This window comes from Stegostoma tigrinum, chromosome 3, assembly GCF_030684315.1.
Source record: "Stegostoma tigrinum isolate sSteTig4 chromosome 3, sSteTig4.hap1, whole genome shotgun sequence".
NCBI lineage: Eukaryota > Metazoa > Chordata > Chondrichthyes > Orectolobiformes > Stegostomatidae > Stegostoma > Stegostoma tigrinum.
Window position 1 is genome coordinate 48,536,012 of NC_081356.1, and position 27,960 is coordinate 48,563,971.

A 27,960-nucleotide genomic window follows, 5' to 3' on the forward strand; every position below is an offset into this window, starting at 1 on the left:
CAAGGACATAAGAAATAAAGAAGCATTTGGCACTTCCAACCTTGGTTGCTGATCAATGTGATCACAGATCAAGTGCCCCATTTGACTTTCTCACCCAGTCCTTACATCCCCAATTCCTTGAGGAATTGGATAATTATCCATGGTAGCCTTGAAGAAATGTAGCAGTGCAGTACCCATGACTCTTTGAGGGAGGAAGTTTACAAAGGAAGATTCACAATCCTTGAAGTCAAGAAGTTTCACCACCTCTGAGTCACAAATCCTGAGATTGTGCCCTCTAACCTAAATGCTGCAGAGAATGAAAATAACCTCAGTGTTAATCTCCTTCAGAATCTTGAATATTTCAGCTCGATCACCATGAAACTGAAGACAGCAATGCCATCTGGTAGGTTAGAGGAGGTTGATGTTAGTAAGGAAGATGCACAAGGAATTTTGAGGAACTTGAGGACCATTTTATTCTCCCTCTCACTGTAGGAATCAGTCTGGTGAATCTGCATTACACCACTTCAAAAACATCTTCTAAGATATGGTGAGCAAAACAACATTAAATGCCGAATCCCTTGCAACTCGACTCTGATCATGCAGTTCTTTTGTAATGCCTTGCTCATCTCTTGCCTGTTTCTCAAACTCTCTAAATCCTCAGATTCATTCCTGTTCTTTACAACATTATTTGCTTATTCTTTTAAACTAGAACTAACTCTTAACTTCATTAGTTAGCTATTTGCCAGTTGCATTTTTGTATTTTAAAAATTTTGAGCAATTTCTTCAAATGCTTTGTACTGTTTGTTTACTTAATTGAGTCACCTAACATTAGTCAGCTCTCCCCTCATACATATGTAAATGTCCCTTTGTAACCTAGAACAGCCCTCCGCAATATCCACAACTCAACCCACCTTTGTATTGTCTGCAAATTTAGTAATCCACCCTTCCATTCCTTCATCCAAATCATTTACAAATATCACAAATAGAAGAGGACCGAGAACAGATCCTGTGGTACACCACTCATAACTGAGCACCATTTTGAATATTTTCCATCCAATAACACCCTTTGTCTTCTCAAGGTCAACCAATTCTGAATCCAATCTGCCACATTTCCCTGTGTCCCATGCCTCCTTATTTTCTGCATGACCCTACCACAGAGAACATTATCAAACACCTTACTTAAATCAATGTACACCAAATCCACTGCTCTACCTTCATCCATGTGTTTGGTCACCTCTTCAAAGAATTCAATAAGGTTTGTGAGGCATGAGCTACCCCTCACAAATCCGACTGTCATGAATCAGACTGTGTCTATCCAAGTGATCATAAATCCTATCTCTCAGAGCTCTTTCCAATAATTTGCCCACCAATGAGTTAAGACTAACTGGCCTGTAACTTCCGGGGTTATCCCTATTGTCTTTTTTGAACAAGGTAATGACGTTTGCCTCTCTCCAATCTTCCGGCACGATACCCATGGACAATGTGGATGAAAAGATCATTGTCAAAGGCCCCGTGATCTCTTCCTCACTTCCCACGGAATCCTTGGATAAATCTCATCAGTCTCAGGGGACTTATCTATCCTCAAGTTCCTTAAAATTCCTTGTGCATCTTCCTTACTAACATCGACCTCCTCTAACCTACCAGATGGCATTGCTTGAAGTATTAAGGACATTAGTGAACCAGAAGACTTTTTATGACAGTTGATAATAGTCTCTCAGTCAGAATTTGTCAGGGTGACCTGTACCTGGCTATGTAAGGTGTCTTGTACGTAAATACACTAAGTGGCCCATGCCTGCTTTCAAGATGGCAGAGAGAAGCTATGCAAAATGAAGCAGCCTGCTCACACAGTGAAATGCAATAGAACCTTTGAACAGAACTGCTAGAAGGTCAGTAAAAGAAAGTTGTATGGTCCCATCTGAGACAGTTCCAATAAAAGGATGCCGTAGGACAGATGCACCTAATTCCACCTTTATGAATGAAAGGATGATTATCACAGTAAATAAATAAGATCAGGTGCTAGATTAGGTCCTTAAGCAACTACAAGGATAACAGCTAAAGTTATTTCATAGTAAATAGGTGCCACTTTGAAGGTACCAGCAAGATTAAATAGTTTCTAGCTAAAACTGCTCTCATCGTACAGGTTGGTTTCAATGCATAACCAGGATATAATACACGCCTTAAAAAAATAAACTTAGATGTAAACATTAACTAATCTTAGAAGACACCTTCTCTTATGCCCTAAACAAGACAGATTGATCATAACCCATAAATTACAAAATGCTGACAGTATTAATAGTTGTATAACATTATACTTATGTTTTACTTTATAACAGAAGTTAACTTTATAGCAATTAGTTAAAACTACCTGGCTTTTCTATTTTTACATTATGGAATTAGAACAGTGGGAAAGTAAAAGGAAAAAGACAAAACCAAAATACAACAGGTAATAGAATTTGAGCCAAGCTTACCGACAAACAAGCCTGAGAAAGACCCAAAGGAGTATCACTACAAAACTTTTCAAATGCAAATGAATAGGATGCATGAGAAGATCCCAAGGCCTAGAGATTATAATGTCTCGCTAATACCATGGGAACCTGGGGTAGTCCATGGAAGTGCCCATCATTGATTAGGTGTCCCACAGGATTGGGTATTTGGATTAGGGGGAAGGACAATGACAATGTTGTATTTGATTACTGTAACACAAAATGTATAAAAATGCAGTCTTTTTTTGTAATAACAGAAAGAGTGTGTAGAGTAAAAGAGTAACGTTGATCTATCTTCCAAAGCCAGATTCAGGGAAGATTCTTTGCCCATCTACCTGCATAAACCAGTTTCTGCTTGAATAAACATCTTCCACTTGACTCAGTCCCAACTGCCTCCTGAGCCTTTGTCCCAGGTCAGAAAAAACACTCCTACAGCATCAAAGAAATGAGTTTTCAATTCCAGAATTTTTCATTGAATTCAAATGCAATGAGTTGTCATGATATGCTTTGAATCTATGAGTCTGGAATGTTAAACAAACAAAGAAAGTGCTAGAGAAATTCAACAGCTGTGGCAGTATCTGTGAAGACAGAAACAAAGTTAAAATTTTTGTATCCAGAAGCTTTTTCCCCAGAGTGGGGGACTCAATTACTGTGGGTCACGACTTCAAGGTGAGAGGGGAAAAGTTTAAGGGAGATATGAGTAGGAAGTTCTTTATGCAGAGCATGGTGGGTGCCTGGAACGCATTGCCAGTGGAGGTGGTAGAGGCAAGCACGATAGCATCATTTAAGATGTCTCTAGACAGATACATGAATGGGCAGGGAGCAGAGGGATACTGATACTTGCAAAATACATGATAGGTTTAGAGAGAGGATCTGGATGGGCGCAGGCTTGGAGGGCCAAAGGGCCTGTTCCTGTGCTGTAATTTTTTTTGTTCTTTATTCTTTGTATCCGCTGTAGGACTTCTTCAGAATGTATTGATATATGTGAAATATTAACTCTTGATTCTTTCGTCGCAGATGCTGCCAGACATGCTCAGTTTCTCCAGGATTCTGTGTTTCAGATTTCAGCATCTGCAGCATTTTGACTTTATTAACCTGAAATATAAGCCTGGTCCAGTTTAAAATTAAGAACAAAGGCCCAATTTCTTTCTGGAAAACTAGTCCGTTGATCCAGCTAAAAATGTCTTCAGTCATCATCAGCTCTCCAACCACACATTTGTCTGCTCTAATCCTCTATTTCTGTACTTTTTTGAACATGATATTGGGAATAGTCTGAGCATTACTACATTTGAGATCCTGCTCGCTGCTGAAACTTTGATTGCAGGACAACATCAGGCACAGTGACAACAACTACTGCTCAAGATATAAAATCCAGAGTGTGATTAGATTAGATTAGATTCCCTACAGCGTGGAAACAGGCCCTATCAGCCCAACGTGTCCACACCGCTCCGTGGAGCATCCCACCCAGACCCATCCCCCTATAACCCTCAAACCCCTGAACACTACGGGAAAATTTAGCATTGCCAATCCACCTAGCCTGCACATCTTTGGACTGTGGGAGGAAACCGGAGCACCCGGAGGAAACCCACGCAGAATGTACAAACTCCGCACAGACGGTTACCCGAGGCTGGAATCGAACCCAGGTCCCAGGCGCTGTGAGGCTGCAGTGCTAACCACTGAGCCACCGTGCCACCCCTAATGCGTGATTTGCTGTAATTGATGATACTTGGTACGTTAGTGAGTTCTTTAGGACATGGAATGAGACTTGGAGTTTTATATAATCATAGAACACCAACAGTGCAGAAACAGGCCATTCAACCCATTGAGTCCACACTAACCAGGCAGCAAAGTAGCTCAGTGGTTAACCCTGCTGCCTCAAGGTGCCAAAGGCCTGGGGCTAATTCTAGCTTTGAGTGACTGTCCGTGTGGAGTTTGCACGTTCTTCCTGGGTTTGTGTGGGTTTCCTCAGGGTGCTCTGGTTTCCTCCCACAGTCCAAAGATGTGCAGGCTAGGTGGATTAGCCAGACTAAATTGCCTGTAGTGTTCAGGGGGATTGGTCTGGGTAGGATGCTCTCTGGTTTGGTGTGGACTTTTTGGGCCGAATGGCACTATAGGCAATTTAGCATGGCCAAACCCATCTAACGTGCACATGCTTGAACTGTGGGAGGAAGCCGAAGCACCTAGACAATAGACAATAAGTGCAGGAGTAGGCCATTCGGCCCTTCGATCCAGCACCACCATTCATTATGATCATGGCTGATCATCCAGAATCAGTATCCTGTTCCTGCCTTATCCCCATAACCCTTGATTCCACTATCTTTAAGAGCTTTATCCATCTCTTTCTTGAAAGTATCCAGAGAATTGGCCTCCACTGCCTTCTGAAGCAGAGCATTTCATATATCCACCACTCTCTGGGTGAAGACGTTTTTCCTCAACTCTGTTCTAAATGGCCTACCCCTTATTTTTAAACTGTGTCCTCTGGTTCTAGACTCAACCATCAGCCGAAACATGCTTCCTGCCTCCAGAGTGTCCAATCCCTTAATAATCTTATACGTCTCAATCAGATCCCCTCCTGGAGGAGACCCATGCACCCACAGGTCAAATGTGCAAACTCCACATAGACAGTCACCTGAGGCTGAAATCAAACCCAGTCCCTGGTGCTGTGAGGCAGTGGTAACCAATGAGCTACTGTGCCACCCTGAATTACCAAATAAAACAGGATTTAATTCTACAAGTCTGAGTTGCCATTCCATGGCTCTGTTTGAAATAATAAAATGCTTTAAATTAATAAACATAGAGTTGCCAGAAGAAAATTGCATTCACCATTGAATAAATTGTTGGAACTGCAAATTGACAAGTCCACAGGTTCTGATGGATTTTTATCCCAGGGTCTTAAAATAAGTTGCTAGGGAGAAAGTCGATTTAATTTTCCAAATTCATTAGATTTGGGGAAGTTTCCCTTAGATTGGAAAATCACTAATGTAACTCCTTTATTTAAAGAAAAGAGGCAGAAAGCAGAAGACTGCAGGCCAGTTTGTCATAGGGAAGTTATTAGAAACTATTATTAAAGACTTGACAAGGGAGTACTTGGATGACTTAAGACCATAAGACTATAAGACATAGGAATGGAAGTAAGGCCTTTCGGCCCATCAAGACCATTCCACCATTTAAATCATGGCTGATGGGCAATTCAACTCCACTTCCCTGCACTCTCCCCATAGTTCTTGATTTCCTGTGAAATCAAGAATTTGTCGATCTCTGCCTTAAAGGCATCTAACATCCCGGACTCCACTGCACTCCGTGGCAATGAATTCCACAAGCCCACCACTCTATGGCTGAAGAAATGTCGTCTCATTTCCGTTTTAAATTTACACCCTCTAATTTTAAGGCTGTGTCCACGGGTCCTAGTCTCCCCGCCTAAAAGAAACAACTTCCCAGCATCCACCCCTTCTTAGCCATACATTATCTTGTAAGTTTCTATTAGATCTCCCCTCAACCTTCTAAACTCTAATGAATACAATCCCAGGATCCTTGGCCATTCGTCATACGTTAAACCTACCATTCCAGGGATCATCCCTGTGAATCTCTGCTGGACACACTCCAGGGCTAGTATGTCCTTCCTGAGGTGTGTGGCCCAAAACTGAACACAGTATTTTAAATGGGACCTAACTAGAGCTTTATAAAGTCTTAGAAGCACACCACTGCTTTTATATTCCAACCCTCTTGAGGTAAACGACAACATTACATTCGCTTTCATAATCACGGACTCTACCTGCAAGTTAACCTTTAGAGAATCCTGGACCAACACTCCCAGATCCGTTTGTACTTCTGCTTTATGAATTTTCTCACCATTTAGAAAATAGTCCATGCCTGTATTCTTTTTTCCCAAGTGCAAAACCTCACATTTGCACACATTGAATTTCATCAGCCATTTCCTGGGCCACTCTCCTAAACTGTCTAAATCTTTCTGCAGCTTCCCCACCTCCTCAGTACTACCTGCCTGTCCACCTATCTTTGTATCATCAGCAAACTTCGCCAGAATGCCCCCAGTCCCTTCATCCAGATGATTAATATATAAGGTGAACAGCTGCGGCCCCAATACTGAACCCTGTGGGACACAACTGGTCACTGGTTGCCATTCCGAAAAAGAGCCTTTTATCCCAACTCTCTGCCTTCTATCAGACAGCCAATCCTCAATCCAAGCCAGTAGCTCACCTCAAACACCATGGGCCCTCACCTTGCTCAGCAGCCTCCCGTGAGGCTCCGTATCAAAGGCCTTTTGGAAGTCTAGACAGATAACATCTACTGGATTTCCCTGGTCTAACTTACTTGTTGCCTCTTCAAAGGCAATAAGCATTGTTTTGTCAACAGGAAATCATGTTTAACTAATTTATTGCTGTTCTTTTGAAGAAGTAACTTCTGCACCAGATAAGGGGGAAACCAATGGACGTGTGGCACTTGGGTGTCCAGGAGGCATTTTGATAAGATGCTCCTCGCTATAAATCTCAGTATGAATTTGGGCTCCACTGTTTTTAAATGTCACTGATTCTCAACGCCTACTCTTTTTACATCTCACTTCGACTCAGCTTTTTTTAAACCTCAGCTTGACTGTCAGCTCCTGCTCTTTTAAACTCTCACACTGGCTCTCAGCTCTGGCTATTTTTAAAACTCACATTGTCACTTAGCTCCATATAAATCTCACTTGCGCTCTAAGCTTTCTTTTTTTATTATTTCGCTCGCACTCTCAGCTCATATGCTTTTAAATCTCACTCGTTCTCAGCTGGCACTGTTTGAAAAACTCAGCGACTCGCAGCTCCTCCCTGGTTTTAAGTCTCACTTTCAGCTCCCACACATTTTAAATCTCTGACTGTCAGATACTGCTCTTTTCAAATCTCACGCCAGCTGTTCACTCCGCTACTTTAAACCTCACTCTCACTGTCATTCTCGGCTCCGACTCTTTTTAAAATCTCACGCTGACTCTCGGCTCCTGCTGTATCAAATTCTCACTTTGAGGCTCGTCTTTTGCTCTCATTGAAACGTCAATATCCTTCGCTGCTCCTGCTGTTTCTAAATCTCACCTTGAATTTCATCTGCTGTTCTTCTCAGACCCGCTCCCGCTCTTTTCAAATTTCTTATCATCACGGGAAAGAAAGGTAAGCGAAGGATAAAATGTTCCAGAATTTTGATTTAACATCACAAATGTCGTTACAAAATCTTCCAATTTTAGAAGATCAATTTAAATTTCGAGGCAACTTTAGAATGCACAGACTTGAGTTCGTGTCAACCCTACGTTAAGAAATCGGCCAATTTGTATAAAGATGTTGAAGCAAAGGTACAGAATTTGATTTCACTGAAGCTAACCTATCCAAATCACTGATGGAACTGGCCACTGCCTCTCCACCTGTCAAATTGTGTGAAAAGGTACTCTGTACCCAAGAAGCTATTTCTGAAGCAGTTGTAGCAGAACAGCACCACCTACAGGTGCTTGACTCTGGACCAACTATTGCAGCCATTAACAGGGTCAGTAAAACATTCAAATCTTGTACATCGCCCAGCACAGCCGTGTTCAGCATTTCATGACATATACAAACTATGTTCTACAAAAGGACATTGGGTTAAAGTGTGCATGGAGCCCAAGTATCCAGAGAAACTCAAAATTCAACACAGAACTCCATAGCAGCAAGTGGACAGTCAACCAAGGAGCAAGGACCATTTCCAAATTTCCATCCATGAGAATCAAAAACGTCAACGAAATCCAACAGGTGTCTGCAACATCACAACTTACAGACCTCAAGCAGACAGTACCTACAAAGCATTTCACATACCACATGGAAATTGTCAGGAAAGTGATCTAGCCCAAAAGAAAAAAAAGCAACATGCACCATGTGCTGACATTGGTGCAAATATAAATCACTTTACACATCTTGCACAAGATGTACTCAAGAAATTGGCATAATGTGGTCCAGTTCACACATAATAAATTGACTGCTTACAATGAACTGACATTCCATGTGTTAACAATATCTGTCTTCACTTTTAAATGACTCCTCGGGGTGGACAGCTGAAATCTTTCACAGCATTCAAAAAGCTGGTCCACTATTGCTCCACCAGTATGCTCAGATTTACATATTATTGTTAACCACATGGTAACAAACCTGTCAATCATATGCACCATCACTCCTTCTCTGAAGCACAGTGCCTGCAGTGTGTACCATCTGTAAGATGCACTGCAGTAACTCACCATGGCTGCTTTGAGAGCACCTTCTTAACCCTTGTAAGCTACAATCTAGAAGAACAAGAAGCATCGCTAGAAACATCACTGTTCCTTTGGTGTTGCTGGAACAAAATCCTGGAACTCCCTCCCCATCACCTTGGGGGTGCACATACACCAAATAGACTACAGCAGTTTATGAAGGGGCTCACCATATCCTTTCCAGGGTAACCAGGAATAGATCATAATTGCTGATATAGCCACTAATATCCAAATCCCTTGAACAAATTTAAAAAATTCTGAGAATGCTACACTCTTCCAAGTTTAACCACTTGAGTACCCAGAAAATCTTTCACTCATTACTGTGGTTGGTTTGCTCACCAAGCTTTTTCATTAGTTTGCTGACATTTCATTACCCTACATCATCAGTTCAGCCTCCAACGAAGTGCTGTTGTGTTTTCCCGCATGGATTTTAAACACTGGGGTCCATTGGATTTGATTATCTCATCTACAGTTCTCCTTCACGGTAGTATGTATTTGCTGAGGTTGGTTGGCACGCTCAGCTGGTTTCTTGTATCACAGATGTTTCGTTACCATGCTGGGTAACATCCTTAGTGCAGCCTCCAATGAAGCATTGGTGTGTTCCCCTGCCTGGTTTTTAAACTCTGGGGTCCGTTGAGATGGATTGCCTCACTTCCAGTTTTCCTTCGTAGTGGGATGTATGTGGGGTTGAGTTCAATATGTTTATTAATAGCATGCTTTGTGGAATGCCAGGCTTCAAGGAATTCTTGTGCAAGTCTTTGCCTAGCCTGTCTCAGGATGTTGGTGTTGTCCCAACTGCTACAAAAAGGCATGATCAGTACTCACTCATCTCAATCCACATGGACAAGGGGAACCACCATTTTGACTGGGACAACACCAAAATCCTGGGACAAGCTAGGCAGAGACAGGCACAATTATTCCTAGAAGCCTGGCACTCCACGAAGCAAGTTATTAATTAACATATTGAACTCGGCCCCACATACATTCCACTATGAAGGAAAACCGGAAGTGAGGTAATCCATCTCAACGGACCCCAGAGTTTAAAAAAACCAGGTGGGAGAATACACCAACGCTTCATCGGAGACTGCACTGAGGAAGTTACCCAGCATCGTAATGAAACATCTGCGAAACAAGAAACCAGCTCGGTGAGCCAACCAATCTCAACACCCACAACCCGAGCTACAAATCTACTTCAAACCCTTAGTGGTACATATATAGGGTCTAGTTCTATGTATTTGTAGATGGCCTTCAAGGTGGAGAACCAGGCCTCTAGGATTTCCCATTTAATTGTCTCCATTTGGCCTGTCCTCGGATCCTAGTGTTGTCCCATCAACAACCCACTGCACATAGGACAGCAGATCACAATGGCTGCAGGATGGTGAAGATAATGATCAATGATGCACACAACTGGCTGCATGGATATGACAGAGAAATTGTGTGCCAAAAAACTCCATTTCTAGACACCACCAACCTAGACTGGACAACAGACTTAGAACAAGCCATTAATGTCAGTCAACAGATAACAACAATCAAGAAAAGACAGATCTTACAAGGAAAACTAGCCAAACTAACCCACCAAAAGGGCAACCACAGGTCAGACACTTGGATAAGAAACCTTTCAGACAGGAAACTAACAGACACAGAGAAAGCTGTTCTAATATGCTTTCCATTTTCAGTCATCACGGCGCCTCAGTGCTTAGCACTACAGCCTCACAGCACCAGGGACCTGGGTTCGATTCCAGCCTTGGGTAACTGTCTGTGTGGAGTTTGCACATTCTCCCTGTGTCTGCGTGGGTTTCCTCTGGGTGCTCCGGTATCCTCCCACAGTCCAAAGATGTGCAGGCTAGGTGGATTGGCCATGCTAAATTGCCCGTAGTGTTCAGGGGTGTGTAGGTTATAGGGGGATGGGTTTGGGTGGGATGCTCCAAAGGGCGGTGTGGACTTGTTGGGCCGAAAGGGCCTGTTTGCGCACTGTAGGGAATCTTAATACGTGGACTCAACTACATCCACAGAGATGCTGACAAGACAGAATTTCTAGCCACACCAGAAGCCACACTGAGAACCAACAGCATCAATGAGGAAACACAACAAGCCATAACACAGGCAGTAGTCCCGATACTGACCAGAAGGAGCGAACTTGAAACTCTCAACACATCAGAAAGGAAGGTCTTAGAAGGACTGGAAAAAAGACAAAAACAGCATAATCCTATCAGCGGATGAAGGGCGCATGACAGTAAGAGGACCACCTCACTAAAGCACAGACATTACAAGCAGACACGAACACATACCAGCAAGTGCAAATAGACCCCACACCGTAACTGGGTAATAAAATAATCTACACACTGAAGAGACTCAAACACACCAGACAAATCAACAAAGCGGACTACCTAAAGGTGAAACCAGAGGGAACTATCACCGCCTGATTCTACGGCCTCCCAAAGGTACACAAACTGGAAGTACTCTTCAGACCATAGTCTCCCTAACAGGCACACCAACACATAAGCTAGCCAGGGAGTTACAACGAAGACTAAAGCACCTCACTTTTCATGGCCAAATCTACCAACAGATCAATGGGACACACATAGGGTCACCTATTTCTAGACTAATAGCAGAAACAGTGACGCAGAGACTCAAAAGCATGGCCCTTCTTCAAATCCAACCCAAACTAAGGATCTGGTATGTGCATGACACTTTCGTCATCATCAAATGGGCCAAATTAGAGAAGATACATCAACTAGTAAACAACACTCTCACTGGCATCAAATTCACCAGGGAAGAGGAAAAGTATGAACAGCTCCTATTGCTGGGCATCGTGGTAGAATGCAGGGTCAACAGGGAATTCATGATGAAGGTACACAAAAAAGTCACACACACTGACCAAGCACTGAATTTCAACAGTAACCACCCCAACACCCCAAACGAAGTTGCATGAAAACAATATTTAAACGAGTGACAGCACACTATAGCAACCCGGAACTACATCAGAACGAAGAGTACCTCCGCCAAGTATTTAAGGACAACGGATACACAAACATCTGGATCCGATGATGCCTATCACATAAACAACAACAGGAAGATGCTTCACGCCCTGACAGACTCATCACACTCCCTTACATCAATAACATATCCGAACTGACCACAAGACTCCTACGACCACTGGGCATCAGAATAGCACATAAACCCATGTCAAAGCTAAGCCAACTGCTAACTCGAACCAAAGATCCCTTACACACTATGGACAGAACTAACGTAACATACAAAATTCCATGTAAGGATTGCGACAAACATTACATTGGACAGATAGGAATAAAATTGGCCACAACAGTACATGAGCACCAGTTAGCAACAAAAAGACATGACCAATATTCACTCATCTCCATTCACAAGGATAAGGAGAACCATCAGTTTGATTGGGACAACACCAGGATCCTACGGCAGGCCAAATGGAGACAAACATGTGGAAATTCCTAGAGACTTGGTTCTCCAACAAGAAGGCCATCATCAAACACATAGAACTAGACCATGAAAGAAAACTGGAAATGAGGTAATCAAATCCAAAGGACCCCAGAATTTAAATACCAGGTGGGAAAATACAACAGCACATCATTGGAGGCTGCATTAATGATGTTACGCAGCAGGGTTAAGAAACGTCTGTGAACGAACGAACGAGTTTGGCAAGCGAACCAACTACAACATCCACAACCTGAGCTACAAATCTACTCAAGAACCTTTCACTCACTAGCTATCATGTTTCTAGTCAACTGGACTGGACAAACTGAAATTCTGCCATTTTCTGTCACTCTACCTCTTGCTCCTCCTTTGAAGATGCTTTTTAGATATTGCCTCCTTATGTGGCCCAATGTTGGCCTCTGTCTGATAATGCTTCTGAGGACTGTCTTAAGTTATTTAACTGGCACGATAGAAATGAAAGAGAAATGCCTTGAACAAAGGAGACCACTATCAGTTGTATCTGTCACCCTCGTCAAGGTATTTGACCATGTGAGAAGAGAGGGTCTATTTAACCTGCTGGAGAAAATTTCTACCAATATTCCTCTTTGTGAACTTCTTTCTCCATGTCAGCATGATGGATAAGGTGAGCTGTAAAGTGGCCATTTTGGAACACTTTGAGATCCTCAGTGAGCTCTGCAGATGCAAGTACAGTCTTTAAAGAACTCTTTAGGCCATCAGCAGCAGCAGGATCATACTTCAATGCAAATGGCAACCTCATTGCCTGGTATGTATCTCACTCTACCATAAACATGACTCATAGCACTGACAGTACATTCTGACAGGATGCAAAGACTAAAAAAAACCGCTAACCATGGCAGACAAAGCCTGTAAAGTATGGTGTAAGATTAAAACAAAGAAAAACTTTATAAAATGGCCAGAAACCATAATGAATCTGAGATTTGGGAAGTTCTTGAAGCAACTGAGAATGAAAGGAAGAATTAAATACAAATGCAATCTAGCAAACACATAAAATGGACTGTAAAAGCTTCTAAAAGTATGTTATAAGGGTACTATTTGTCTAAGATAAATAAAAGTCCATGAAAATTAGAATCAGGAGAATTTATGATGGTGATTAGAGAAATGTTTGGTCTCAAGAAGGATATTATTGCTATAGAGGGAACATTATGAAGGTTCACCAAATGTGTTCCACAGATTGTGGCGCTGTCGTATCCAGAGAGATTGGGCAAATTGGGCATGGATTCTCTAGAGTTTTAAAGAATGAGAGGCTGAAACCTGCAAAATACTTAAAAGGGTAAACAGGGTAGAGGCAGGTAAGATTTTTCACCTGGTTGAGGTATCTTGAACCAGGGGACACAATTTAAAAATAAAGGAGAAGGATGTGGAAGGCCAGTCTTGATATATATCTTTGAAGAAGAGCTTGATTATTTGATTACTAATTGCATAAAGGGCAATGGGGATGGGATGGGTAAAAGGCATTCAACTGTGTGATAAGCCATGGTCATAGCTAATGGTGAAGCAGACTTGATGGCTGAATGATCCTGTCTCAATCCCATGTTCCTATGTTTCCGACTGTCCATGACGGTATTAATAGGAGTGGCAAACACATGGTCTTTTGTGGAAATGAAATCCCACCTTCACATTGAGGATACCTTCCAATTTATTGTGAGACAGTTTTATTGTGGTAATTTTAATAGATTTTGACAAGATCTAGAAATTCAAGGCTGAGTACTCATGAGATTTTTTGGGCCATCATCAGCAGCAGAATCATGCTCCAGCAAAATCTGCAACCTCATTGTGTGGCATATATCTCATTCTATCATTACCAGGAAGCCAGGTGATGAATAATGGCTCAATGAAGGAGTGCAGGAAGACATGCCAGGAGCACCAGATAAATATAAAAATGAGGTGTCAGTCAGGCGAAGCGACAAAACAGCATAACCAGTAAGTGGAAGTCAGAGCAACTTGATTCCACAACCAATGAGCCAGCGCTCATGGCTTTTGATGCAGGCAGTGTGCTGACTTCATGGTCCCTGTAGTTTGCACAATTACTAAATTCAGCCAGTACTGAACACATTTTTGGGTGGCTGTATCCTTCGCCAGAGACCAAGTTTGCATGTGGCTAGCACTGCATAGAGGCAATCTGCATTACTCCTCCTCAAGATGATTATAGAAACCCTTTATTCCCTCCCCCCGCCTTATCTGCTTTCAGAAGGGACCACTCTCTTTATGACTCTGTTGTCCGCTCCACACTCCTCTCCAGCCCCACCACATCCGGCACTTTTTCCTGCAACTGCAGGAAATGCTACACCTGCCCTTAAACCTGCCCCCTCAGCTCCATCCCAGGCCCCAAGAAGACTTTCCACATCAAGCAGATGTTCACTTGCACATCTGCTAATGTGATTTACTGCATCCGCTGTTCCTGTTGTGGCCTCCTCTACATTGGGGAAACCAAGCAAAGGCTTGGGGACCGTTTTGCAGAACACCTATGCTCGGTTCAGACTAAACAACTGCACCTCCCAGTCATGAACCATTTCAACTCCCCCTCCCACAACAATGTTACCCGAAGGTTGCAGAAACAGCAAGTCATATTCTGCTTGGGAACCCTGCAACGCAATGGCATCAATGCAGATTTCACAAGCTTCAAAATCTCTCCTCCCCCTACCACATCCCAAGACCCCAGCTCATCCCCACCTCTCCAACCTGCCCTTCCTCCCACCTGTCCCCGCCTCCCACCTCAAGCCCCAACCCCATCTCCTACCTACTAACCTCATCTCGCCCCCTTGACCTGTCGGTCCTCCCTGGACTGACCTATCTCCTCCTTACCTCCCCACCAACACTCACCTTTACTGGCTCCATCCCCGCTTCTTTGACCTGTCTGTCTCCTCTCCATCTATCTTCTTCTCTACCCATCTTCTATCCGCCTCCCCCTCTCTCCCTATTTATTTCAGAACCCCCTTCCCCTCCCCCATTTCTGAAGAAGGGTCTAGGCCCAAAACATCAGCCTTCCTCCTCTTCTGCTTGACCTGCTGTGTTCATCCAGCTCTACACCTTGTTATCTGTTTATCATAGGCATCCTATTGTGTGGAGCATGCCTATGATGTCGCACCAATCCTCTGAACAGCATCCCATCCAGACCCACACCCCTATCCTATCCCTGCATTTTCCATGGTTAATCCATCTAGGCTGCATATCCCTGGATACTACAAGGTAATTTAGCATTGGCCATTCCACCTAAACTGCACATCTTTGGACTGTGGAAAGAAACTGGAGAACCTAGAGGAAACCCATGCAAATGTGAGGAAAATGTACAAACAACACAAAGACAGTCACCTAAAGGTTGAATCAAACCCAGGTCCCTGGTACTATGAGGTAGTAGTGCTAACCAACGAGCCACCATGGTGCCCTGATATTTATTCTGGCTAGAAAAGCTGCTGAAAGTATTTAAGATGGAGTTTAAACTATAAGAAGAGGGGATTATGGTGCAAAGAGTTTGTGGTTCTGCATTGTTGCATTAGGTCCTTGATAGAAGAAGTGGAGGAAAGAATATCCTCTCTACCCAGGAGGCCAGGAGCAACTCCTGGCACACGTTGTAAAGACAGTGAGAGTAGACAGTAGTGGTGGACAATGCCAAAATCAGATTTAGATATATTTGCTGATCAATCTGAACAGTACCAGAACAGGTCCTTTGGCCCTCCAAGCCTGCGCCAACATATTTTGCTCTTCCATACTATAACTGTCTTCGCTTACAAGAAGCTGTATCCTCTCTTCCCTTCCTATTTATGTATTTATCCATAGCTTCTTGAATGAACACCGCTATCGCACCACCTCCTCTGGCAGCATATTCTCGGCACTTAGCACACTTTGCATGAAAAACCTGTCTCACAAATCTCTTTTAAACAACCCCCTCACACTTTGAACCTATGTCCCCTAGTAATTGACCCCTCCACCCTGGGAAAAAGCCTCATACTTTCCACTCTATCTATGCCATTCACAATCTTATAAACTTCTATCAGGTTGCCCCTCAACCTCCTGTGTTCCAGTGTAAACAAATTCAGTTTCTTCAGAGCTAAAATCCCCCATACCAGGTAACATACTGGTAAACCCTTTTGGAAAAATTTCCAAAGCATCCACATCGTTCTGGCAATGAGGTGACCACAACTATACACAATATTCCAACTGTGGCTAAACGAAACTTCTATAAAGCTGCAACATAACCTGTCTATCCTTACACTCAATGCCACTACCAATGAAAGCAAGCATGGCAAAGGCCTTTTTTATAACCTTATCTACCTGCAATACCATCTTCAGTCATCTGTGGACCGGCACACCCAGATCTCTCTGTATATCAATACTCCTAAGAGTTCTGCCATTCACTGTATAATTTCCACTTCTACTTGACCTTCCAAAATGCAATTGCCCCAATTAAACTGCATCTGTCATTTTCTGCCCACGCCTCCAACTGATCTGTATCCTGCTGTATCCTCTGACAATGCTCCTCACTATCCAAAGCTCCAATCTTTGTGTCATCTACAAACTTACTAATTAGACCAGTTACATTTTCCTCCAAATTATTCATGTAGATCATGAACTGCAGAGGTTCCAGCACTAATCCCTGTGGAACATCACTAGTCACAACACTTCATTCCTAAAGGCATCCTTTCACCACTATCCTCTGTCTCCTATGACTAAGCCAGTTCTGTATCCATCTTGCCAGCTCACCCCGATTCCATATGACCTCATATTTTGGACCACTCTGTTATGACTGACCTTGTCAAAGGCTTCACTGAAGTCCATGCAGACAACATCAATCGCTTTTCTGTCATCAATCATCTTTGTCACCTCTCAATTTTGTGAGGCACGACCTTCTGGGCACAAAACCATGCTGTTTATCACTAATCAGTCATTTCCTTCTAAATGCTTATACATCTTGTCCCTGAACATCTTTTCCAATAATTTTCCTAGCAGACATGAGGCTCAATAGCTTGTAATATCCTGGATTATCCCTGTTACCCTTTTTAAACAATGGGACAATATTAGCTATTCTCCAGTCCTCTGGGCCCTCAACTTTCATAGAATCCCTGCAGTGTGGCAGCAGCCCATTCAAGCCACACCAATCATCCAAAGAGTATCCCACCCAGGGTCATTTCCCTACCCTATTCCTGCATTTCTCTGCACTTGACTGACATATCCCTGAACACTATGGCTAATCCACCTAACCTCCACATCTTTGGACTGTTGAAAGAAATTAGAGCACCCAGCAGAAACCCATATGGACATGGGGAATACAAACTCCACACAAACAGTTGCCCGAGGTTGGACTCAAGCCCGGGTCCCTGGCACTGTGAGGCAGCAGTGCTAACCACTGAGCCACAATGCCACTGTGGCCAAAGAAGATACAAAGATGTCTGTTGAGCAATTTGTCCTCTTGCATCTCTCAATATTCTGGGACAGACCCCATCAGCACCCAGGGACTTATCTAGCTTAATAGTTTTTAAGACGCACAACATCTCTTCCTTTTCTATAGCAACTTGGCTTAGAAGCTTGACACTCCCTTCCCCAAGATCATTCTCCAACAAATCCTTCTCTTTGGTGAATATCAAAGTATTCATCCTCCCCCCTCCAGAATGTCCTGCAATCATTTTGTGACATCCAGGACCCTAGCACCAGGGAGACGACACACCATGCTGGACTCTCGTTTGCAGCCACAGAAATGATATCAATTTCCCTTACGTTTGAATCCTCTATAATTATAGCATTTCTGCTCTGCAGCAAAGCCAACCATGGTGCCATGAATCTGGCTGTCGCTGTTATCCTCTGAGAGGCGATTTCCCTCAACAGTATCCAAAACGGTATATCTGTTTTGCAGGGGATAGTCATAGTAGATTCCTGCACTGCCTGCTTAACCCTCCTGCTCTGTCTGATGGTCACTCATTTCCTTTCTGCCCGTGGACTCTGAATCTGTGGTGTGACCACCTTTCTCTATATGCTATCCACGACACTCTCTGCCTCGAGAATGCTCCACAGTGTTCTCTAACTCCAAAGCTCGGGCTTCTAGAAGATGCAGCTGGAAACACTTCTTGCACACACATAGGTCCCGGACACTGGAAATATACCTGGCTTCCTACATCGATCAAAAGAAGCAGACTACAATTTGGAGCTCTCCTGCTACGTCTTACCCTTTTAACTTAATTAATCCTTACAGATGTCAAAAACCATTTTTTTTTGCTTCTGATGCTCTCTGCTCTGAAACAATTTGTCAAAACTTTATCTGTCACTCACCAACACTCACATTTTCCAGAAACTGCTAGGCTCACGTTCCTTTACCCGCCAGAACTCTCATTGCCAACCTTCCTCTCACGATGTCCTGTTTCTTCTCCTCTGAACATTGCCTCTCCGCTTTTCTTGGCTAGAGGAAGGAGGAGGGATGGAAACACGACAGCAATGTAATGTAAAAACCGAAAGAACTGCAAATGCTGTAAATCAGGAGCAAAAACAAAGTTGCTGGAAAAGCTCAGTGGGTCTAGCAGCATCTGTGAAGGAAAAAACAGAGTTTACATTTTTGGTCCAGTGACTTTCCTTAGAACTGCTGGTGGCTGGGAAAATGTCAGTTTATATGCAGAAAATAGGGAGGGGGTAATCATTAGGATAGAACCTAAAGAGAGAGAAATACATATGGACAGACAAAGTAGTTGTTAACGGTCAGGCTGGGAGGGTGAATAGTTGTTAATGGGGACTGATAGTGAATAACAACAGGGGGTGTGTAATGGCAGGCTATGTGGTAACAAGGCTGGTGTGTGGGGTAGGGGGCTGGGACATGGGAGAGTTTAGGCCCTGCAATAATGAAATGGTTGGGGCTAACTGTTCCTCAACAACGGGTTCTTCCACAATACCCTTCACACCCATGTTCACTGCAAAGTCCAATCCCAGAAGGGTCTAGGCCCAAAACGTCAGCTTTTGTGCTCCAAAGATGCTGTTTGGCCTGCTGTGTTCATTCAGCTCCACACTTCGTTATCTTGGATGCTTCAGCATCTGCAGTTCCCATTATCTCGGATGTTTCAGCACTCTCTGGTTGATTGCTCTTCTTCCTGCTTATCATCGGGGATGGTCTTCCACAACACCTTTCACAGCCACATTGATTGCAAAGTCCCCAACCTTTTACTTTAAACCTAAGGTCTATCTAACCTCCACCCCTACCTTATAGCCGCTTAAATACACCTAGTGAGGCCAACTCCACTACCCTCTCTGCCAATGCATTCCACGCCCCTATCACTCTCCAAGTAAAGAACCTACCTCTGATGTCTCCCTGGAATCTAACTCCATTCACTTTAAAACTATGTCCCCTCGTAATAGCTAACTCCACCCTCAGAAAAAGTCTCTGGCTGTCCACTCTGTCTGTACCTCTGATCATTTTGTACACCTCGATCAAGTCACCTATCATCCTTTGTCGCTCTAAAGAGAAAAGCCCTAGTTCTCTCATCCTTTCCTCACAAGACTTTCCCTCCATTCCAGGCAACATCCTGGTAAATCTCCTCTGCATCTTTTCCAACGCTTCCACATGGTTCCTGAAGTGAGGTGACAAGAACTGGACACAATACTCCGGGTGTGGCCGAACCAGGCTTTTGCATAGTTGGAGCAACGCTTCACGGCTCTTAAACTCAATCTCTCTGTGAATGAAAGCTAACACACTTATTAACAACTCTGTCCACTTGGGTGGCAGTTTTCGGGGTACTGTGGCCATGAACCCCAAGATCCCTCTGCTCCTCCACACTGCCAAGAATCTTTCCGTTAACCCTCTATTCTGCTTTCAAATTTGTCCTTCCAAAATGAATCACCTAACACTTTTCAGGGTTAAACTTCATCTGCCACTTCTCAGCCTAGCTCTACATCCTATCAATGTCCCTTTTAACCTAGAACATCCCTCCATACTATCCACAACTTACATCATCCACAAACTTACTAATCCACCCTTTCACTGTTACAGCCAAATCATTTACAAAAATCACAAATAGAAGAGGATCCAGAACAGATCCTTATGGTACACCACTCATAACTGAGCACCATTTTGAATATTTTCCATCCACTACAACCCTTTGTCTTCTAAGGGTCAGCCAATTCTGAATCCAATCTGCAACATTTTTCCGCTTTCCCATGCAACCTTACTTTCTGCATGAGCCTACCGTGGGGAACCTTATCAAATGCCTTACTTAAATGCATACCATAACTACTGCTCTACTTTCATGCACGTTTTTGGTAACCTCTTCAAAGAATTCAATAAGGTTTGTGAGGCATGATGTACCCCTCACAAATCCAAGCTGACTATGATCTGTTTGAATATGATCTGTTCAGAGATATTACGGCATAGCTCTGGAGTAGGTAGGACTTGAACACAAGTCTTCTTGCACAAAGATAGAGACACTACCACTGTGCAAGAAAGGCCATGCTTAGTCTGGTGACCACATGACTGTGAATATCAGAACCAGAATTTGCCCTCCAACGGGTGATTCAGGTTGCTAATCATCACTGAAATAGTTCTTCAGTGGCCAGCATCCCATTACCAATTACCATTTTTTTTTTCAAATGCATAGCCTTTGAAAATGGCACTGCCTCTCAGTCATCAGGTATTCAGTGCCTCAACATCCCTGACATTCACCCTTTTATGTTAGCTAGGACTGCCCGATTAGACCAGATTAACAGCCCCACACAAGGAACTCATTCGATGATACCCATGTGGCTTGTTCCAATCACCACAATTATTCCTCTCAGGATTGTTCCTCTGACCTCCACCATCTGGCCAGCTCCTTGCTATACCAATATAGGATATTGTTGAGAATTGTGTCAAAAACTGTGCACAATTTTGGTTTTCTCATTTAAATGAGGGATAGTTTTGCATTTGGATCATCTAGCTGATTCCTGGGGTGCAAGGGTTGTCTTATCAAAAAAGGTTTAGCAGGTTGGTCCTGTTTAGGAGTTTCGGCAATGGAGAGGTAATGTTTTTAGGTATTGGGAGAACTTTTCCCCTTGAGGCAGAGCCTCAAACTAGAGGCCAAGATTCAGGAATAATGGGTATCTCATGTAACACTGCAATGAGAAGGAATTTCTTCTCTCAGAGGGTTGTTAGTCTTTAAAATTTTCTTCCACATAGAACAATTGAGGCTGATTCAGCAAATATATTTATGATTGAGTTAAATCCTGACAAAGGTAGGTAGCAATGTGAAGCCCACAATCAAATCGATCATGATCTATAAAATGGTAAAGTATGTCAAAGACTGAATGGCCTAGTACTGCTCTTATTTCTTAATGTTTTATGATACAATGAGCTTTTCTTCTCATGCTAAATGTGTGTGCGGAAGAGATGGTGTTGGCTGGAATGCTTCTAAGATGGCAGTGCTGATTTCAAATGAAAATTACAGGTGAAGTGATGCCACAGTCTGCTCACTCATAGATGCAGTTCACTGCTTGTGCATTGACTCTCTCACCAAAATGGAGGCTTGCATGGTTTATGTAAAGGTATGCCATACATCAAGGACTCCAAGAAATATTTGCAGAGACACTGGTTATCTATGAAAACACTCAGTCAAACAATGAATTCTTTTGTTGTCATCATTACTTTTCTTTCTAATTTGTTCTATTGGACTTGAAATAAAACTGATCTAAAGAAGCAGGTTGGTTGTAACCTTAAAAACCGAAATCTGCGAGAGTTTGTAAGATTCCAGCTTTTCACTTATGACAGATAACCTTTGGGCTTTTTTTGATTAATGTGTTTGGCTACTTGAAACAATTATTTGTTACTTGGTATCAAAGAATTATGTTATTGTCCTAGGTCAATTGCTTGAATCTTCAATCTCTTAATGTTGAATAACTTCTGTAATGACAATGACAAACACAGATATGTAGTCATTCCAGGAAGTCACATTTAATGACTGTGTAGGGATTCACTCAGCATTGAACTGTATTCATCCAATTATCTAAAAATTATCTATTAGCAGAAAGCATTTCATATGGTGCCACATGGCCAATTGGATAGCAAATTAGAAATATTTGGGATTGACAATGTCCTTGGCAGCATGGATTAAAAGTTAGCTGAAAGATAGTAAACAGACTGTGGGTATATATGGGCATTTCTCTAATTGGAGATAGAAGCACGGAAATATAGAAGATAGGAGGGAAGGAAGCCATTCGGCCCTTTGAGCCTGTTCCACCAATGATCATGACCATGACTGATCATCCTACTCAATAGCACATACCTGCTTCCTCCGCATAACCCTTGATACCATTTGCCCCCAAGTGCTATATTTTATCACCTCTTGAATACATTCAATGTTTTGGCATCAACTACTTCCAGTGGTAATGAGTTCTACAGACTCACCACTGAAGAAATGAAGAAATGTCTCCTCCTCTCCGTCCTAAATCATCTTGGGGTAAATCCTCATACGGTGACTCACGGTAGTGGACACACTCACCATCAGGAACATCTTCCCTGCATCTAGCCTTTACAGTCCTGTTAGAATTTCATAAGTCTTGATGAAATCCCACTCATTCATCTGAACTTCAGAGAAGACAGTCCCAACCTAGTCAATTTCTCCTCGTATATCAGACCAGTCATTCCCAGAATCAGCCTGTTACCCTTCACTGTACTCCCTTGAGAACAAGGGCACCGTTCCTCAGAAAAAGAGACCAAAATTTCAAACAAGGCCCTATGCAACTGGAACAACACATCCCTGCTCCTGTACTCAAAACGTCTCACAATGAAGGCCAACATACCATTTGTGTTTTTTACCGCCTGCTGCATCTTCATACTTACTTTCAGTGACTGGTGCACAAGGACACCCAGGTCCTGCTGCACACTCCCCTCTCCCAATTTACAGCCCTTCGTGTTTTTGCTTCCAAAGTGAATAACCACACATTTATCCAAATTATGCTGCATCTGCCACTGATTTTCCCACTCACCCAAGCTGACGAGATCATGCTGAAGAATTTCTGCATCCTCATCACAGCTCACCTTCCCGCCCAACTTGGCATCACCTGAAAACTTGGAGATGTTTCTTTTGTTCACTGCTCCAAATCATTAATATATATTGTGAATAGCTGTGGTCCCAGAACCGATCCCTGTGGCATCCCACTAGTTACTGACTGTCAATTTGAAAAGGACCCATTAATTCCTACTGTGATAATGGGAACTGCAGATGCTAGAGAATCCAAGATAACAAAGTGTGAAGCTGGATGAACACAGCAGGCCAAGCAGCATCTCAGGAGCACAAAAGCTGACTTTTCAGGCCTAGGTCTAGGCCCGAAATGTCAGCTTTTGTGCTCCTGAGATGCTGCTTGGCCTGCTGTGTTCATCCAGCTTCACAATTTGTTATCATAAATTCCTACTTTTTGTTTCTTTTCTGACAAACAGTTTCCTATCCATCTCAATACTCTTGCCCCAAGCCCATGTGTTTTAATCTTGCACATTAATCTCTTATGTGGGACTCTGTCATAAGCTTTCTGAAAGTCCAAATATACTACATCGACTGGCTTCCCCTTGTTAACTCTACTAGTTACATCTTCATAGAATTCCAACAGATTTATCGAACATGATTTCCCCTTCATAAATCCACGCTAGCTCTGTCTGATCCTGCCACTGCTTTCTAAATGCACTGCTATAAAAATCTTGACAATAGATTTGAGAATTTTCCCCATTACCGACATTAGGCTCACTGGTCTATAATTCTCTGTTCTCTCAACTTCCCTTTTTTGAACAGTGGAGTGACATTAACCACCCCCCAAACTGCAGAAACTGTTCCAGAGTCTATAGAACCCTGGAGGATTACCACAATGCATCCACTTGTCCTAAAGCTATTTCCTTAAATACTCTGGGATGTAGATTATCAGGCTTTGGGGTTTTATCGGCCTTAATTCCCAACAATTGTTCTAGCACCATTCCTCTGCTCATATTGATCTCCCTTAGCTCTTCCCTCTCACTAAATCCTGCCTCCTCCAACCCTTCTAGTATCTGATTTGTGTCCTCTTTTGTGAAGACTGAACCAAAGTATGCATTCAGTTCCTCAGCCAGATGAGTCGAAAATGGTGTTCCCCAGGGATCTGTGTTATGACCCTTGCTTTTTCTGATTGAAATAAATGATTTGGAGGTGAGTGTTGAAGGTAATTTCTCTAAGTTTGCAGATGACATTAAATCAGGAAGGATAATGAATTGTGGCGGTGATGCTGAGCAACAACTGGGGAACATTAACAAGTTGGGCAAATGGACAGATGCTTGGCAGATTAATTTTAATGCAAAGAAATGTGAGGTTATGCATTTTGGTTGAAGAAACATGGAGAGACAATACAAGCTCAATGGTGCAACTTTGAGGGGAGTATAGGAAGAAAGGGTTCACTTGCATAATTCACTGAAAGCCAGGCAAGTTGAAAGAATTATTAAGAAGGTTTATAAGATCCTTGGGTTTATAAATAGAGGTATAGAGTATAAAATCATGGAAGTGATACTACACCTCTACAAATCATTGGCCAGACCACAGGCACCTTATTTAAGGAAAGATGTTAAAGCCCTGGAGAGAGCGCAAGGGAGATTTAATGGAATGATACTAGGAATGAAGGATTTTAGACACAAGGAAAGATTAGAGAAATCGGGTTTATTCACTTTGGAGCAGAGAAGATTAAGTGATGGCCTTATTGAAGTGCTCAAAATTATGAACAATTTTGACAAGATAAAGAAGGATATTCTGTTTCCCATAGTTGGTATGTCAGAACTAGATGTCACAATTTCAAGATTGTAAGCAAGAGATCTAGGAGTGAGATGAGGAAAAATTGCTTCAATCAAGAGTTTTTTTTAGGAATTGAAATGTACTTCTGTGAACATGGTGCAGACAATTTCCATACAAGGTTTCGAAAAAGAGCTGGATATATATTTGAAAATGGCCGAATTAGAGAGCTAAGGAGGCAGGGCTGGAGAATGGGATCAGCTGTATAGCTCTTTCAGGAGCTGTTCCAGACATGATAGGTCTCCTGTGTTGTAAAATTCTATGATTTCATTTTGAAGGGACAAACTTAAAAGCAGAATACAGTGTTAATGGAATGATTCTTGGCAGTGTGGAAGAGGAGAGGGATCTTGGGATTCATGTTCACAGTTCCCTGGAAGCTGCCACCCAGGTGGACGGAGATAACAAAGCGTGAAGCTGAATGAACACAGCAGGCCAAGCAGCATCGATGCTGCCTGGCCTGCTGTGTCCATCCAGCTTCACACTTTGTTATGTTGGATTCTCCAGCATCTGCAGTTCCCATTATCTCTGACCCAGGTGGATAAAGTTGTTAAGAAGATGTATGGTGTCTTAGCTTTCATTAATAGAGGGAGTGATTTCAAGAGCCATGAAGTTATGCTCCAGCTATAGAAAAGCCTCGTTCGGCCACATCTGGAGTTTTGTGTTCAGTTCTGGCTGCCTCATTACGGGCAAGATGTGGAGGCGTGGGAAAAGGTGCACAGGAGATTTACCTGGATGTTGCTTGGAATGGAGGGAAGGTCTTACGGGGAAAGGTTGAGAGAGCTAAGGCTTTTCTCTTTAGAACGATGAAGGATGAGAGGTGACTTGACAGAGGTGTACAAAATGATTAGAGGTACAGTTAGAGCAGACAGGCAGAGGCTTTTTCTTAGGGTGGAGGAAGCTATTACGAGGTGGCATAGTTTTAAAGTGAGAGGAGGTAGATACAGAGGAGACATCAGAGGTAGATTCTTTACTCAGAGAGTGGTAGGGGCAAGGAATGCATTGCTGGAGAGGATAGTGGAGTCGGCCTCATTAGGGGCATTTATGCGGTTATTATTTAGGCATATGGATGATCGTATAATGTAGGGGTGAAGGTTAGATAGACCTTAGGATTAGGGTAAAAGTTCAGCACAACATCGTGGGCCGGAGAGCCTGTTACTGTGCTGTCCTGTTCTATGCTCTATGATTCTGTAATTAAGCACAACTCATCCAAAGTGTTGACAACTGATTTCAAGCCAAGTTTACAAATTGTTTAAAAACTGCTTAAATTCCATTGAATTAAAAAATGTCATCCTTGAATACTTTTCATGTTCTTTTCCCACAACACCTTAGCTTCAGAAATCTTAGCTAACACTTGTATGTTATTACATGATGACAATTATTTTTGATTAAGCCACAATTCCCACTATATTTTTATGAGAATTATTTCAGCAATCCCACAACTTAACTCAAACAGGTTGGAAATTGAGAAATGCTAATAGGTTTGTTACATCTGTGGGATTTTGAACTTTATTTTAAGTTATTGTCTCAACTGGACCATATGGATTGTGTTTGCAGGGAGTGCTGGAAGAAGGCAAAATGAAAGTGAATAATTTTGTCCTGTGTAAAGTCTATGCTGGAGCAGATTGACCAAGGGGTGTTATTTGCATACGGTCTCTCAAATATTAGTCTATAAAGATTGACACCAAGAAAGAAACATATTGCACAATTAACTTTTAAGTTGCAACATCATATGCATTCACAAGTTGTTGAATACACACTCACATGATAGTCATTCAGAACCCATTTGTCCTTGGTGATAGTTTAGCAGATTGATTCTGGTCCTGGGGTTTGTTTGTCCATGAAAATGAGTTGCGATATGTCAATCTCATGAGATTGATTTCAGGGATGAGAGGTTTGTCTTATGAAGCAAGGTTGAGCAGTTTAGGCCTATACCCACTGGAATTTAAAAGAAAATAGACGAGATCTAATTGAGGTATACAAGTCGTGTAAGGGGATTGGCAAGTAGACAGAGAGCATGCACCACATAAGGAAACAATCTAGATTGAGAGGTCATAGTTTTAGGATAAGGAAAAGAAGATTTAAAATAGAGGTAAGGAGAAATTGCTTCTATCAAAGGGTTGTGGATCTGTAGTGGATGCCAGGTCATTGAACAAGCTTAAGGAGAAAATAGACTGATTTTTAATTAGTAAAATGTGAGGCTGGATGAACACAGCAGGCCAAGCAGCATCTCAGGAACACAAAAGCTGACGTTTCGGGCCTAGACCCTTCATCAGAGAGGGGGATGGGGGGAGGGAACTGGAATAAATAGGGAGAGAGGGGGAGGCGGACCGAAGATGGAGAGTAAAGAAGATAGGTGGAGAGAGTATAGGTGGGGAGGTAGGGAGGGGATAGGTCAGTCCAGGGAAGACGGACAGGTCAAGGAGGTGGGATGAGGTTAGTAGGTAGCTGGGGGTGCGGCTTGGAGTGGGAGGAAGGGATGGGTGAGAGGAAGAACCGGTTAGGGAGGCAGAGACAGGTTGGACTGGTTTTGGGATGCAGTGGGTGGGGGGGAAGAGCTGGGCTGGTTGTGTGGTGCAGTGGGGGGAGGGGATGAACTGGGCTGGTTTAGGGATGCAGTAGGGGAAGGGGAGATTTTGAAACTGGTGAAGTCCACATTGATACCATTGGGCTGCAGGGTTCCCAGGCGGAATATGAGTTGCTGTTCCTGCAACCTTCGGGTGGCATCATTGTGGCAGTGCAGGAGGCCCATGATGGACATGTCATCAAGAGAATGGGAGGGGGAGTGGAAATGGTTTGCGACTGGGAGGTGCAGTTGTTTGTTGCGAACTGAGCGGAGGTGTTCTGCAAAGCGGTCCCCAAGCCTCCGCTTGGTTTCCCCAATGTAGAGGAAGCCGCACCGGGTACAGTGGATGCAGTATACCACATTGGCAGATGTGCAGGTGAACCTCTGCTTGATGTGGAATGTCATCTTGGGGCCTGGGATGGGGGTGAGGGAGGAGGTGTGGGGACAAGT

At 43.0% G+C, this 27,960-nt stretch overlaps 1 protein-coding gene across 2 annotated transcripts in view; it reads right to left on the reverse strand.

Annotated features, from left to right (window-relative positions):
* zdhhc21 (zinc finger DHHC-type palmitoyltransferase 21) overlaps positions 1 to 27,960 on the reverse strand; it is a 252,814-nt gene that overhangs the window by 71,018 nt on the left and 153,836 nt on the right. The window contains exon 9 of one of the 2 annotated variants that reach the window (XR_009445568.1): positions 18,576 to 18,592. The exons of the other annotated variant lie outside the window; for it this stretch is intronic. The gene's annotated coding sequence lies outside the window, so the exon portion shown is untranslated. Of the gene's footprint in view, positions 1 to 18,575; positions 18,593 to 27,960 lie in introns of those variants that run through there. 2 annotated transcript variants of the gene reach the window in all.